The 15,000-nt window shown below is 33.8% G+C and overlaps 1 protein-coding gene across 3 annotated transcripts in view; it reads left to right on the top strand.

Annotated features, from left to right (window-relative positions):
* Positions 1 to 15,000, top strand: part of LOC136826299 (protein APCDD1-like) — a 205,208-nt gene that overhangs the window by 34,950 nt on the left and 155,258 nt on the right. The window lies entirely within an intron of this gene.

Below are 15,000 nucleotides of genomic sequence, written 5' to 3'. Positions count from 1 at the left end.
ACTTGACGAAAGGGTTCGCAATGGCTCGTAATTACGCGGCCCTTACCTCCGTTCGTGCGATCCAATTAGGCTAAAATTAATCCCTGGCTTGGAGGGAGCGTCGTTTCTCGCACTGCGCGTCGCGGTGTTCTCTTGTTCGTGTCATAACGCTGCATGTCTTGTGAAATCTGTTCTGAGGGGTCTAGGATGGAGTTTGTCCGTGCATTAAGTCCTTATGAAATGGAAACTATTAGACTTTATTATTGTTATCCTCGATTACTAACCATCGTTTAAACAATGAGTTATCAGAAGCTACAGTAAACTTGTTTGTTTCTACAGACGGGAAAAATCCTAAACGAATTCTAGCATTCGTCATAAACTTCATCAAGCTATTCATAACTTAACGAATAATATTACTAAAAGCCCGGATAATAAATACATAACTAAATAACTTTCTTAGTATTTATAAACATGAACAAGTACTGGAAAGAGATAAATAGTCCACCCTCTCTTATAGGAACAGAGTGGCGAGTAGATATATATATTTGGAGAGATTTACTCTCGTATGTATTTACATAACACTCAGTAGGAGTTCATTGACTTTATTTTCTTTAGCAAGTCCTTAATAAATCTCTTTAAAAGACTCCGTGGTACGAAAAAAAAAAACGAGGTCTCGGGAACGTGTCAGAACCAGGTGATTTTGTATTTAGGAGCTTTCAGACCTACGAGAAGGATGATTGAATAGAAAGTGAACTTTATTACCAATGATTCTGATACAGTCTTTTACTGGCGTTTAAGAGAAGTGTGTAAAACTTTTCTCAATCCTGAGGTATACTTTTGGTTCATAACTGCTAAGGAACCTTCCAAAATGTTTTGCTGTACTGCTTACCATTTCCATGACTTTTGGCAGGATCTAGCATAAGGCCCGGAGCCTTGGTTATCTGATTTGTTCTTAAAACAAAAAGAACAAACAAACAAACAAAAGGAACAGGTTAGAAAATTAATGCTCTCAAAGAAATACTAGATAAATACTTTCTGATCCGCCTTGACAATTCCAAATTATATGGTATATCGAATTTTTTCTTCTACCAAATTCACTCTTCAATTTTTGTATAGTAAGGCGCATTGCAACCGAACTTAAATCATTTTTCCAGTCATAATGGTCTCCATACCTTTATATCCGTTTGTTTGCAGAATATATAAACTTCCTTTTACTATGCTGATTTTATTTAGCGGTTTCGTTAGTGATGAAAATACGAATAGTCACCACTTAATCCACCATACCATACGTATGTTTTAGAACTGAGACCTGTTGATACTAGAAAGTCTTTTTCCAAATGGAAAGAATCAAAGCCTTGATTGTAAAAATCAACAAATCGCTGTGCCCCGCTATTTTCTACTTATCCATCTTCATGTTTTTCAGTCCCGTACCTCTGGACTGGTTTTACAAAGTATCTCGCTTGAACAACTGTGTCTGTTAGATGTTATCTATGACTGGAGTTTGCAAATCGAATTATTTGATCAGTTTAAGCGTCTTATTTATGGCGTCGGGTATTGGCAATAGTGAAAAGAAATTTCTTTTCTAAGTATATATTTGGACGTTGCATGCACGATGTAATTCTCAGAAAACCACAATTTTAAAAATTTCCAAGATGTTCAGCAAATCACTAACATATTCTCGTCTTATCATAGCGCTAGATATATATATATAATACATTATTTCCTAAATTCTTCTTGTTTTCATTAACCTCGTTGCCTATAACCAATCGTCTTTCAATTGACGTATCTCTCACATCCTTTAAGACCAAACTCTCCTAATTTTTCCTTTTTTTTTTTTATTTCCCGTAGGCCTAGACAAGATACCTGTATACAGTCAACACACAGCTTATTAAAACAATTTCAAAAGAGAGCCAGGCAATGGCCCTGTTTAAAAGTAGGTTTATGATGTTTCTTCTTTGACTAAAAAGTCCCACACCTGCTCACATACCAACAAACATTCGCCCACACTCCAGCAAATGGCCCGCGTACACAAACAAGTCCACTACTATACCAGCTGCCTCTCTCTCTCTCTCTCTCTCTCTCTCTCTCTCTCTCTCTCTCTCTCTCTCTTATCGGCCGAAATTTGAACAAGTTCATGTCACTAATCATGAAGTACGGAAATTATTAGCAGTTTCATTATTATTATTATTATTATTATTATTATTATTATTATTATTATTATTATTATTATTATTATTCGTAATCAGAATTACAACAGTAGTTATTCCTTGCAACATGTTTTGAATGCTAGTGAAAAATACCACTAACCACAAATAAACTAATAATATTGAGATCGCTAACCATGAGTATAAGTTAAACCTAAAGGACATAACATATTATGTCAATTAGTCAACTGCTGGATTGTAAATTTATTGGACTTACACGAAGGCTAACTAGACGGGGTGCTTAACGCAGTTCTGACTACAACTTCGAAAGCAATAAAAGAAAAAATCGAGGGAAGGTGGGCTCGGGAGTGGGAAGATAATAAAATTTAGTGTAACATTTAATGAAGGTAAATACCCACAACTTAGAATATGTCCGGGAAAACGGAAATATGAAAAGAATTCAAAAGTCGGAGAGTGCATGGAATGGAACTGTCGCCAAACCAACGCTGTGGTTACTTATAATAAAGATTTTTTTTATTTGAAATAATCGATAACTAGTTGCGTTCAGGGTTCCCATATAAATACATAAGAACATAGATTTCATCAAGGTGAGGAATGATTTTAGGAAATACTGAATATGCAAAGTCAAATGACGAGAATTTTAATATTTCAGTTCAACATCTGACTAATCTAATTTGTCTTTCCCCCCTGCTAATATTCCCTTAGTTATATCCACATATCGCTGATATCTATTTTTTATTGCAACCGCAAGAAGGCTCTATCTGTTTATTTATAAAATCACAGCTGCCTCAGTCTCTTTAGGGCTTAGGCTAATGAAATGAGATGAATCATTCCGTGTTTATTGAATGTTGTCTTCTTCTTCTTCTTTTTTTTCTTCTTCTTCTTCTTTTCTTCCTCTTCTTCTTCTTCTTCTTGATGTGCGATTTCCTTTTGGTCTCTTTTCAAGGTACGGCTTAGAAATTAAGCCTTTCACCTGCACAGTCATTAGTTCATCTGAAGTTTATGTTGAAAGTATTTCTATTTATAAGGTTGCATATGCGAGTATTTGAGAAGGTTGGCGAATTTGGCTTTTAGGAATTTATTGCTTCGAGTATATTCAGTGTTTTATAATTTATATATGAGTATATGTATACATACATACACACATTATATATATATATATATATATATATATATATATATATATATATATATATATATATATATACTCATATATATACATATATATATATATATATGCATACTATATAGTATATATATATATATATATATATATATATATATGTATATATATATATATATATATATATATATATATATATATATATATATATATATATATATATATATATATTAAACACATGTCAACGTGTTTAACATAAATAACCCCTGGTCTTACAGATTAGAGGCCAGGGCGTTAGCAGTTCACCCACATCAGTCGGTTCAGTCCTGATGTGAGTCAGAAATAGATATATATATATATATATATATATATATATATATATATATATATATATATATATATATATATATATATATATATATATATATATGGGTCATTGTAAGATGTATGTTGCCTTCGAGCCTTGAACTGCTAGTGTAATAATATATATAAATATATATGTCTATTTATTACACAGAAATGGCATAAGGCGTTTGTCCTTCTATCTCCTATCTCAGCTCCATGGTCACGTACGCAAACCTTATGATGACTCATCACAATCGATCAGTTTCGTTCTATCCGAGCTCACCTTTTAGGTCGAAAGAGGCTTATTGGGTTTTGACAGGATCGTTGGGCATCGAACCTGTGTTCTCTCCTTAAGGAGAAGGGCATCCAATCCACTGTACTATTAGGAACCAGATGGTATGTAAAGTCAATAGGAATGGTAGAAAGGGTAAAGAGAAATGTTAACCCGATTTTTTTGGGATGGTGCGGTCATGCGGGAAGAACGGAAGATGATAGGTTAGTGAAAAGAATATATGATTCCCAAGTATTAGAAGGAAGGAGGAGGGGATGAGCTAGGTAGGGCTGGATGGAGAGGGCAAAAGAGGATCTTAACATATAATACAGGAAGCGAGACTGAGCGCATTAGGTAGTGGTGAATGGTGCAGTGATGTTACGGAGGTCCAACGTGCTACTAATGAGCCTTCTGTGCAGATTTACGAAGCGGCTGATGTTACAAAAGTTTTCCGCACAGGCCTTGGGAGTAATGTGCACCCAAAGGGAATTGTGTGTAAGAAGTGCATTATAAAATTCCGTTTTGGTTTCATATTTGTTAGTATAAAAAAATTAATGTGTTTTTGAATATATATAAATTTATATGTGTGTCTACATATATACATACACACACACACACACACACACACACACACACATATATATATATATATATATATATATATATATATATATATATATATCTATATATATATATATACACACACACATATCTATATATATATATAGTACATTATCCCAGACCACTGCCATACGATTCAACAATACGCCCGAATGTTTTGCCATGGAACCAAGAGGAGAGAGGGCTGTAGAATCTCCTAACCCTGGAACCGAATGTCAAAAGAGCCAAAGAAAGAAGAAGTTTCTTCAAATGACGTATGGAAGGGGCCTTACCTGTGGTGTTCCGACTTACCTCCTCCCACCCACGATACCCAGGTCCTCCCACTAGGGGGCAGAATGACATATGGTCGACAATACCCCATACACTACGACGTACTACACTAGAAGTCCTCGCGTACCCCAGAAAAGAGAGGAGCCTCCTTTAGGTCGTCCTGCGAGAAGCCTTCCTTCTCCCTTCTACAGTTGCCCAGTTTCGGGTTTCGCTTAACTGTTTGCTTATGTAGTGCTGCAGTTTTTCTTCTTGTTTTTGTCATTAGCAAAGTTGTTATTTCTTCCAATTTTTTTATAAGAAAGGCAATTTGAGGTGGGTTACGTAGATTTATTCCTAATAAACAGCAAACGAGTACTTACGTAAATGAATAGTAAAATAAGTGATAAAAAATAAATGTAGAGAATTACAAAAAAAAAGGCACAGAGAAGAAGGCAAAAATTTGTTGTAATAAAAGAATTGGTTCAAGTTAAATTGAAGTGCTGAATAAATAAGATGAAAAAACAATTGATAAGCAGGGAAACGAGTACATAAAAAGTAAACAAAAATCAATAAAAAACTAAATCGAGCAGATTAGTTAATGGCAACCAAAAAAGTGAATAGATTAGGTAAAATTATAAGAAATTATGAAGTATAATTGAAGCATTAAATAAAGTATTAATTAAGCGCTACATGAAAACCAAGGTAGAAAATAGGTAATCATATGAAATGCTGTATATATCAAATAATATAACCAAAGAAAGGATAGATAAGTTATTAATGAAATGATTGCAAGCAAAAATTTATGCATTTATAAAGAGGGAGAGACATTAACATACAAAAGAATGAGAAAAGTTTCAATAAATTAAACTGTTTAGAACCAGAAATTCAGATTAATGAATCGATTAAGTATTTAATAAATTAATGACTTGTAAACTGATTACATTTCTCGAAAAATAATGAGCTAGTAAATGAATTAATCGATGACTGAGTGATGGGAGGAACATTTTCCCAAACGAAATAGTCTCACGCGCTGATGTCAACTCAACCCGGATTCCTGCTGTGATATACTATAGCTCCGACCCTCCCACTTTTCTTCTCTTTCAATTCTTTTTTATTTTGATCTTCATCACGGCGTAACTCTAGTGTCTTAGGTTGTCAACACAGCAAGATTTTTTCATTAATTCGGTGGGATATAAAACCCCACGCGACTCCGGTGAGACTGTCTCCATATTTCGTGTGTTTTGAAGTTTCAGATTCTTAGTTTGGTTAAGTTGCGTCTATCAATTCGAGGTTCGTGAAATTTCAAACTAATTTTATCAATGTTTATGGACCTTAAAGTCTATTGCTTTAATTCTAATGAGGTTGCATCTTTCATTTCTTGAGTCATTAGGCCCCAGGTTCAAAGTTGATGAGATTTCATCTTTCATTTCTTGAGTCATTGGGCCTCAGGTTCAAAGTTAATTAGATTTCAGCTTTCATTTCTTGAGACATTAGCTCAGGTTCAAAGTTGATGAGATTGCATCTTTCGTCTCTTGAGTCATTAGGCCTCAGGTTCAAAGTTGATGAGATTGCATCTTTCATTTCTTGAGTCATTGGGCCCCAGTTGATTAGATTTCAGCTTTCATTTCTTGAGACATTAGCTCAGGTTCAAAGCTGATGAGATTGCATCTTTCGTTTCTTGAGTCATTAGGCCTCAGGTTCAAAGTTGATGAGATTGCATCTTTCATTTCTTGAGTCATTAGGCCTCAGGTTCAAAGTTAATGAGATTGCGTCTTTCAGCTCGTATCTCATGAAGCCTCAAGCTTGATGAGATCGCGTCCTTACTTCGTTGGTCGTGAAGTCTCAAGCTTCAAGTCTGGTAAGACAGTGTCTGATTTTTGTTTTCCGTCAAGCCTTGAGCTCCATGTTTGATAAGATTGCATTTTTTGTGTAATGGATCATAAAGCATTAAGCTCCAAATTGGGGTAACTGCATTTTCAGTTTGTGGGACATGAAGACAGGATTTAGGAGTCTGGTGGGACTGAGTCTTTCACTTGGTGGTCCTTGAAGCCTCGTCTGTAAGGTTAGTGAAAGTGCATCTTTTATTTCGTTAGCCAAGGAGTCTTAGGATCCAAATTGCGTGTCATTCATTTTGTGGAGCTTGAAGCCTTAGGCTCCAGGTTCGGCGAGATTGCATCTTTTATTTTATGGGCTACGAAGCCCGCAGCCGGTGGCTTGGGGAAACATTTTTAATAAATTTGTTGCTTCATGGAAAGGCAGTTTTGTATTAATGGACATGACTGACGTTTCATCTCTTCTGAGTGGTTCCAACTATATGATGATCAGCATTTACGATGACTGAATACCGATGTATAGTTTATAATGACTCGCAGTAATTCTGGTAATGATTCTTATGTTTGTTTTCTTAAATGTACAAATAAGCAAAATGTACAGATTCCTATTTCCCTTGTTGATGATTACAAGGAAATCATACTTTTATTTATTTTATTTGTTGTATATTTTACATCTGAAGTTTATTTTGCATCTGAATGAGAGACATTAAATGAAAAAATTTCCTCTAAATAAGATATTCACTCTTCTGCTGCATATTCAGTCTTCAACTTTTCCCAACTTATTCTTTTTTTTAAGGAAACCAGTTAACCGTATTTCACAACATCCAACCGACCTCGTCTCCCCTTGAAGCGCCCAGAAAGCTTTTTAACCCTTCGAAAAAATTGCAGAATAAAAATGGAACAAGAAAAGTAGCATCGTTGATCGCCGTGGGTACCGGGGCACTAATTAATGGTATCAATTAAGACTACTTTAATTTCCCATGTGGTCGAAGGGAGGTTTGTCGAGGCATGATACCCTGTCGAATGGAATCCGATCTGCCGAGATTGGGTTCCAATGCGCCTTTTATGCCGGAGAGCGACGCCCACTTGGCCACACATCCGCTATGGAACGCTGCTGCTGCTGCCGCCGACTGTTCATGGGTATGTTGTTCTAGGGGTGGGAGGTTTCTGCGTCTATTGTTGTACAAGTGATTGATAGGCTGATAGATGTAGGCTTTCCTTGTTGCAGGTGCAGATTGATTGTAATATGTATATATATACTGTATATATATATATATATAATCAATATATATGTACATATAAATATATATATATAAATATATATATATATATATATATATATATATATATATATATATATTTATATATATATATATATATATATATATATATATATATATATATATATATATATAGAAATCATCAACACACAATCACGTGTGGAACAGAAATAAATTTCTGACTCACGTCGGGATCGAACCCAGGATAACGCCCTTGTTTTCCACCTGAGAGACCTGGGTTCGATCCTGACCTGAGTCAGTATATATATATATATATATATATATATATATATATATATATATATATATATATATATATATATATATATATATATATATATTTATATATATATATGAATTTTTTATCCCATCACAGTGACATTTTTTATGCAAACATTAAGCTAAAATTTCGTTTAAAATCCAATTCGCGCTACTTCGGGAATGTCACCGAAGGGGAATTATAAGTGATAAATGATTTGGTAACTAAATGACTTGAACACCCGACAATACCCACCAACGACTTTCAGTCGACGTTCAAGATCATTGTCTGTCAAGAGAGAGAGAGAGAGATAACAGTTTCCCATACAAGAAGGGGTGAATGTGGCAAAGCACCCATACCTTGCCTCATTTTCATTTTTCCCTCTCTGCCAATTATTGTCTGACAACTAAACAGATGACTTTATCCACCATCTGTTCTCTGAAATGTAAACCCCTAAACCTCATTAGCCACTTTCCAAAACTCATTTACGCAACTTGAAGTCTTTCAACCCATATTTGCTTAACCCTTTATTTGCTTGATGTATAAACAGGCTAGTATATTGTCTCAGGAATGCAGCGTTCTTGTGAAGGCGGTGGCTACCTTATAAGATTTGTTCGAATCCGACAAGGAGACGAAAACCTCTCAGTGCTGTGTCTGTGAAGTGTGGGAGTACTTGCTTGTCTGCGGTTCGGGAAAGACCGAATGGAAACGTAGATTTATGTTACTACTGTAATTCCATGACCTGAGCCTCTTTCCCACTGGGCCTGACACGATTTCTGTTGCTTACTCTGAGATCCTACCCCTAAAAGTCTCGTTTTCGATAAATTGGTCACTAATTATTTATTCAAACCATTGTTAGGCTTCCTCGTCCACGCTTCAGAACCACAAAAGAATTATAAAGAGAAGAATATTAATGATAATTAATTACAAGCAGACGTCAGCGTTAACTCTTTATTAGTCATCCTCCCGATTAGTTTATTATTGCGATAAACAAGAATGAATTCACTTCTGATACCAAAAGTTAAATCACTGAATTGCACATGCCAATGCATTTTTCCTATGCACATTTTTAAAAATTTAAGTTTGTATTTTTTTTTTTAAGAAAACGTGCCATTCTTACCCTGTCCTGTCACTATGCATCTCGTCCTGTAAAAGGCAACTCTATTCAAAAAGTCATCCTAGATTAATCTTAAATTAAAAGAATCTACAACAGGTTCCAATTAAGAGGAACTTCTGATTTGACAGACAAGTGATTTCTGTTGTGACTTACAATTACGTTTGGCTGTTTTTGGAGGAAAGGAATGCATATCCTTGGCTGAATTAGAATTTATGGAACTTATTATCGGATTCTTTGGGGGCAGCATTTTTTCCACACTGTCACTAATTGAATATGCTAATTGCTTTATACACCTACAACGAAGGCTCATCAGCAGCACATTAACTCTAATTTTTTTGCATCCGTTATTCTCTTTGCCACTCTTACATATTCTCACATTTCTCACCTTTTGGAGCACTCACATTTCATCGAGTATCAAATATAAGTACTGAGTAATCAGATGTCACAAGAAGACTGCAGGGTTAGATAACCATGACATAAAACGGTCAGTCATGGTAGCCTAATACCTAATAACTTACTTGTTTTAATATATACCTCATCAGTAAATGTATTTTAAAACGAATAGGATATTAGGTACTACCATTGTTTGACAGCTCATTTTCTTCCATGTGCCTAATATATCTGGTTTTCCCCCTTTGTTCCTGAAACCTGATGATGTTTAGAAATACATGAAAGCTCTCGGTATGAGTCATTTCCTTTCACCATTCTCCTGCCAGAATTTTATATATATATGTATATACACATATATATATATATATATATATATATATATATATATATATATATATATATATATATATATATATATATATATATACAATATATGTGTATATATAAATGTATATATATATGAATATATGTTTATATATAAATGTATATATATATATATATATATATATATATATATATATATATATTTCTATATATATATATATATATATATATATATATATATATATATATATATATATATATATATATGTATGTATATTAGTATTCCCAAATTCTGTTCCTATTCCCTCCTTATCCTTGGCTGTCACTTACTATTACTTATCTTGTAGTGATGTCGACCGTTTTTGTGGGGCGCCAAATGATAGTTACTGATAGGTGACGTCATAATTATGCGTGCCCTTTACCAACTCATTAATTGTTGCTTACTTCGACCTTATAAGGGAGTCTGATCTTTCTGAAACAACTGGTTTACAAAACACGCTTTTAATTTTCGTTTGCTTCATTTTTCTAGCTAACTAATTACTAATATAATTCTGTCTCCTTACTGGTTGATGAAGTTTTAAAAAGTAAGGCCGAAATATGTTCAGTAAAATCTCCTACCTTGTTTCTAACTTTTTATTTTCTTCTTAAATCCTCTACACACTCTCTCTCTCCCTACAATGAATGACCTTTTCTCGTTTCCACGACCTTTTCGAAGCCCAATGGCAGGATTTGACCCAGATTCCCATATGGGCATGCGTGCAACAGTCTTCAAATATTGGCTGCTGCAAACAGTGTATCATTTTCTAGTATCTGGTTTATTACTACTCAATTTGCTAAGAATTTTGTCTTGGCTACAACTAAAATGTGGAATAGTTTTCCTAGTGCAGTTGCGAAATTTTCTATCTCCAAATATTTAAGCGATAAGCGAGTTCTTTCCTGCTGTCCGCTGACGTCTCCTGAGTATCAGGTGGATCGGATATTTGCTATTCCTTCATATTTATTTATTTATCGCCTTTTCCTGTAACATGTATCTCTCTGCAGGCTTAATTACCTTTGGATCGCTTATAGGTTTATATTCCGTTGACTCCTTCCAAAAGGGTTTTCAGCTGAAGATTTAAAGAAAGAAAGAGAGCTAAAAACAGGAAACGAAACACTAATATGATTACAACTTAACTGAAAGTATCAACAGTTTCGCACGGGGTCATAAACATGACAGAATAATTTTATTTCTTACCTCTCTCCCGTAAGGTTGATTCCAGTGTCTTTCGTTTGATTTGAGAAGAAAGAAGCGTTGTTTTTCTTCAAATAAGAAATCCTCTAAAAAGCTAGAACAGTGTTTAGAAGAATAATCAGTAAATAACAGAAATCTCCTGAATGTGTCCTTTTCCGCCAACCGATCCATGATTGTCTTTGCTCTTTACAAAACAGACGTAAAGGAGATTTAACCTTTATACTTTGAGGACGGGACACACTGGGGCTAAAAGCAACCTGTCATCGTACTTCGACAATAATACAAAATCATAAAAAGGAAATAAATTCACCTGTTTACTTGCGAAGACGTTCCTCTTGAGATCCCACGTTTCCAAGGCTGACAGGGAAAAAATGATGAAGAAAAAAATAACCGGCTTGTTTATCTCTATATTACTAATTCCTCGAGAGCCTAAGGGACCTACGCTCTGTCTGTGGCCAAGAATAACAAGTAAACAATGAACCGAAGTTTCTCCGGAACAATCGAGTTTTCTGTACAGCGTAAAATCAAGGCCACCAAAAATAGATCTATCTTTCGGTGTTATCGGTATAATGCGGCGGCCCATGAATCTTTAACCACGGCCCGGTGGTGGCCTGTCCTATAGCGTTGCCAGATGCACGATTAGGGCTAACTTTAACCTTATATAAAATAAAAACTACTGAAGCTAGAGGGGAGGGCTGCAATTTGGTATGTTTGATGATGGAGCAGTTTTTAAGATCTGAGGGCGGACGGACGGACAAAACCGGCACAATAGTTTTCTTTTAGAGAAAACTAATAATCATGGAGGCCAAAGCAAAGCATATAATTAAAGGAACGTATAACGTTGCCTACGGGGTGAGGTTGCTAGTCCCTCACCTTGGCATATGAGTTGACGGCATCTAGTAGTTATTATTTTTACACCTGTAGAAGTATTGACGTATATATATATATATATATATATATATATATATATATATATATATATATATATATATATATATGCCTATATATATATATTATATTTTTTTTTCCTTCCAGATATGATGACAGATCAGTCAGAGCATCAGTTCGGATAAATTATAGCAAATTTAATAGAATGCAAGAACTTTTACATTTCAAGTATATATGTATATGTATATATGTATATATACATATATATATATATATACTATATATATATATATATGTATATATATATATATATATATATATATATATAAATATGAAGTGTGTTTGTATACACTTATAAATTGCAGGTTTCTCTTTTCCTTGTTACACACTCACACACCAGGAAGAGGCACATGTTCAATTTCCGGAGAGATAGATATTTACTATGTTTCGTAAATCACTGATATATAGATAGTCAGTGAGTTAGGTTCTGATAGAGGAGGATTAGTATTTAACTACTTAGCAAAAATTAGTCATAGTTTGGGATAAATATACCTCCTCTACACTGTTTTCCGATTCTGACAACACCTCCAAAACCAAGAAGAGAGAGAGAGAGAGAGAGAGAGAGAGAGAGAGAGAGAGAGAGAGAGAGAGAGAGACTTTAAATGAGTAATGTGGCCTATTATAAATCTGTTTCCCGAAGTGCATGTCAAGTCTTAAGTACTACTTAACCCCTGAATATCGTTGCTTTATATTTCAGCTGTATATGTGACGCCATTAAGAAGCAGTAATTAACATTAATGTGTAAGGAATTAGCACGAGTAAACAGCAATTTCATTATAATATCGGTGAAATATAATGAAGGGTCTGAAATAAACTAATCAATAGGGTATCGTATGTTAATTGTCAAAGACCGATAACACATGAAACCTTTCTCTTGATTAGACTCATTAGTTTGGAAACCGATAATATCTTTATAACTCCTCTATGAATACAACTGATTTTATTCTGACAACCTCCAAAACTTGAATGATAATAGAGAGTACTCGATATATGTTATTTGTTTGTAGTCGTAATGACAAAACAGTTGAAGCATCAGATCAGATAAATGCAAGTGAATACAATAGAATACAGAAAAAATTTCATATCTCATGTATATATATATATATATATATATATATATTATATATATATATATATATATATATAGTGTGTAGCCACAATGCCCTCTTAACTTGTGGCTATAAATTACTGTCTGGTAAAAGTGACCAGTAGATTCTACATATATATATATATATATCAATATCTATATATATACTATATTAACCCCTGAAATATCGTTGAATTAATATGTGTCTGGTAAAAGATGCATATGTGATATATATTAATATATATATATATATAATATATATATATATATATATATATATATATATATATATAAACAGCAATTTCATTATAATGTCCTTATGATTTTATTATAATATGTCGACGTTTTACAACTCTCATAGTTTCATTTTCCAGGCTGCAAACAGCGAACATGGCAATCAGTAAATTAAAATTAAAATCACAAATCAGAATTGCAATTACAAAGAAACGTTAACAATAAATGAAAAACCTTCCTAAAAGAACAAGTAAAAGGCTGATTAGAAGGAAACTTGCACTAGCATTGAGTATTAAAAAGAGAAAGAGAGATAATAAATCTTTTAAATAAAAACATACAGACAGAGGCAACTTAACAAGACCATCAGGCAATAAACAGAATAGAGGATGTTTTTAATGGTGATTTTATAATAACAGATTCAAGTCCATTTGCTTTTTGACTTGTCCTATTACTGAAAAATCTTTATTTTCTATGAATGTTTTGCATATCTTCGATATATATTATTTCAGGGCTGTAATCTGCTAAAGCTGACTAAATCGATGCGAACCCGCAACAGCCTTGAGTACATCCGACATAGATCCCTGATCAGATCAGATAAATGATTGCAAGCCTGAAAATGCAACTAGAGGAGTTGTAAACGTCGGCAAAATAATAAAATGCATATCAGTGCCTTTCCCTGAACATGTATTGTTCTAGCTATGCTATAATTATATATATATATATATATATATATATATATATATATATATATATATATATATATATATATATATGTATATGTATATGTATATGTGTGTGTGTATATATATATATATAATATATATATATGTATATATATGTATATAAATATATATAATATATATACATATGTATATATTAAGAGATAGCCTCGCTGTGCATTACCGAAAGTTTTTCTTATATTTCCTTCCAATGGTCGTATGTTGTAGACTTCTAAAAACGTTATTAGAAGTCCTTTTGCACAATTAACAAGAGCAATGAAATAAAATTTTCTTTAGAATATTTATTTTACATTCCTTAATTTTATCTTAATCGAATGAATTTTACAAAGATATGTTTAATTTCTTTCTAAGAAAGCACAAACAATAAGGATTATCCTCAGATTGAAGGTGATTCAAGTTGTCTGTTTTTGGTCATTAACTTTGGTAGGTCCATTATCTTTCACCATTTTCCTTTCTTCATCGCAGTTGTAATTTCCTTAGAGACTTTGAGGACCAGAGGAAATTAGGTTACCAATTCCTGCTCTTTATGTACTGCGTGAATGATGAAGTACGATATTCTACACTCATCTTCCCAGAGAAGCTATGTGCAAACCTACTGACAGTCTCAGTTTACACATCAGAGGATCTGGAAGGCAAAGAAAACACCTCCAAAAATTTTTGGGCGGCAGAGGCCACTTATAACCCCACAACCTAGCCCTGTCAGTTAGGTCAGTGTCCAGGATGACCCAAATGCAGAGTTAGTAGGGCATTCTAAGAAAATGAAAGCCTTGCGAGAGCAAAGACCAGCCAGTACAGTACAAAAGCT

The sequence above is a fragment of the Macrobrachium rosenbergii genome, chromosome 40 (assembly GCF_040412425.1).
Source record: "Macrobrachium rosenbergii isolate ZJJX-2024 chromosome 40, ASM4041242v1, whole genome shotgun sequence".
In the NCBI taxonomy this organism is placed as follows: domain Eukaryota; kingdom Metazoa; phylum Arthropoda; class Malacostraca; order Decapoda; family Palaemonidae; genus Macrobrachium; species Macrobrachium rosenbergii.
The sequence above is the reverse complement of the archived record's forward strand: the minus strand, read 5'-3'. Positions and strand labels throughout refer to the sequence as shown.